This window comes from Amphimedon queenslandica, unplaced genomic scaffold (assembly GCF_000090795.2).
Source record: "Amphimedon queenslandica unplaced genomic scaffold, v1.1 AMPQUscaffold_7720_Cont20331, whole genome shotgun sequence".
In the NCBI taxonomy this organism is placed as follows: domain Eukaryota; kingdom Metazoa; phylum Porifera; class Demospongiae; order Haplosclerida; family Niphatidae; genus Amphimedon; species Amphimedon queenslandica.
In genome coordinates this window covers 1-2,197 of record NW_003551998.1, presented here as the reverse complement: position 1 = coordinate 2,197, position 2,197 = coordinate 1, and the positions used below count along the sequence as shown (strand labels likewise).

The 2,197-nt window shown below is 33.0% G+C and overlaps 1 long non-coding RNA gene across 1 annotated transcript; it reads left to right on the top strand.

Annotated features, from left to right (window-relative positions):
* The first annotated feature begins 1,054 nt into the window (after positions 1-1,054).
* Positions 1,055-1,608, top strand: LOC109591605 (uncharacterized). The gene is made up of 3 exons (XR_002189898.1): positions 1,055-1,240; positions 1,302-1,442; positions 1,524-1,608. It is a non-coding gene; the product is annotated as an uncharacterized LOC109591605 (long non-coding RNA).
* Positions 1,609-2,197: the final 589 nt, after the last annotated feature.

The following is a 2,197-nucleotide window of genomic DNA, read 5'->3' as shown; positions in this document are numbered from 1 at the left end:
TGGGTTTAATGAACTACATGTACATAATGTATTGGGTTTAATGAACTACATGTACATAATGTATTGGGTTTAATGAACTACGTGTACATAATGTATTGGGTTTAATGAACTACATGTACATAATGTATTGGGTTTAATGAACTACATGTACATAATGTATTGGTTTTAATGAACTACATGTACATAATGTATTGGGGTTTAATGAACTACATGTACTTAATGTATTGGGGTTTAATGAACTACATGTACATAATGTATTGGGTTTAATGAACTACATGTACATAATGTAGTGAGTTTAATGAACTACATGTACATAATGTATTGGGGTTTAATGAACTACATGTACATAATGTATTGGGTTTAATGAACTACATGTACATAATGTATTGGGTTTAATGAACTACATGTACATAATGTATTGGGTTTAGTGAACTACATGTACATAATGTATTGGGTTTAATGAACTACATGTACATAATGTATTGGGTTTAATGAACTACGTGTACATAATGTATTGGGTTTAATGAACTACGTGTACATAATGTATTGGGTTTAATGAACTACATGTACATAATGTATTGGGTTTAATGAACTACATGTACATAATGTATTGGTTTTAATGAACTACATGTACATAATGTATTGGGGTTTAATGAACTACATGTACATAATGTATTGGGGTTTAATGAACTACATGTACATAATGTATTGGGTTTAATGAACTACATGTACACAATGTATTGGGTTTAATGAACTACATGTACATAATGTATTGGGTTTAATGAACTACATGTACATAATGTGTTGGGTTTAATGAACTACATGTACGTAATGTATTGGGTTTAATGAACTACATGTACGTAATGTATTGTATCATATAAAGGAAGGGAAGAGGGGTAATCTAATTGGTGAATTGAGTACATCCTTTTAGCTTTTAATGTAATAAGGTGAACTTATCCTTATGTAATCTGATGTGCCACCTTATAGTAACTAATACACATATACCACAAGTACATGTAAATGCATTAGTATAGGTATGTACATTAGTATAAGGTATATTAGTACATAAGGTATGTACATTAGTAATTAAGGTTCATGTTGTTATATTCAATAGGTGTTAGTTGATGAATCAGCTCATAAGCCAGTGTATGCTGATCTGGCTATTGCTGCTAAAGGGAAGAGACCACAGGCAGCACCAACACAAGAACAACCAGTGGTATATGCATCAGTTAACAACAAAGTAATGATAATGTACATGTACATGTAATGGTATCTTATACATCCTCTCTCTCTCCTCCTAGTCTGTTCCTCCTCCCATTCCTCCTCCAGCTGCTCCTCATAAAGTATTGTATGCTGATCTATCAATAGCAGCTGGTAAGAGAACACCAAAGAATAAACCGCCCACTGAGGAAAGAGTAGTCCATGCAGCAGTCAATGGAAATGTAAGCCAATACACATTATACTGTATGGAGTAACACACCCTTTATCTCTCTCCCCCCTCTCTCTCCCCCACTCTCCTCCAGAGGAAGTCCACTACTCAAGAGCTGATCATGGATAGGTTAGGTGGTCTGGATATTCCTCCTCCAATACCACCAAAACCAAAACCTTGAAACCAACACAAAGACATCAATCCTCCCTGTCTCCAGTAGTATAGAATGGACATACTTTAGTATAATGTATTGTGAAACGATTAACTCTATCTTTTTAAATGTCTATATTTACATGTACATATTTGAGCAATGAATGGACATTGAGCTAATATTAACATTCACAAATATACATGTACTATCAGTGTACATTTATGTACATGTACCATTCACACATATTAATGCTTATCCTTGTGGTGTGTGTCCACACTTATAATGGGCTACCATTACTGTATGTTAACATTTGGAAGGTGTTTGTATTTGAAGATCATGAAAGATGTGCTTGCATTCTACTACCCTATATGTACATGTACATGTATACATGCTAAATGTATTTGGTACTTGAGTAATGGTAATTACTGTATAGTACATTTATAAATGCATGTACATGTACACCTATACATCATTATGATTGTAATATTGCTTTGATGATAATAACACATGTACATGTGTATCTTTACCAGTTTTAAGGTTGAATTGAAACTAATAAACATTACCTATTCAGGCGTTATATGGTAAGGCTTGATTAGTAATCTTCATGTAAAAATAAA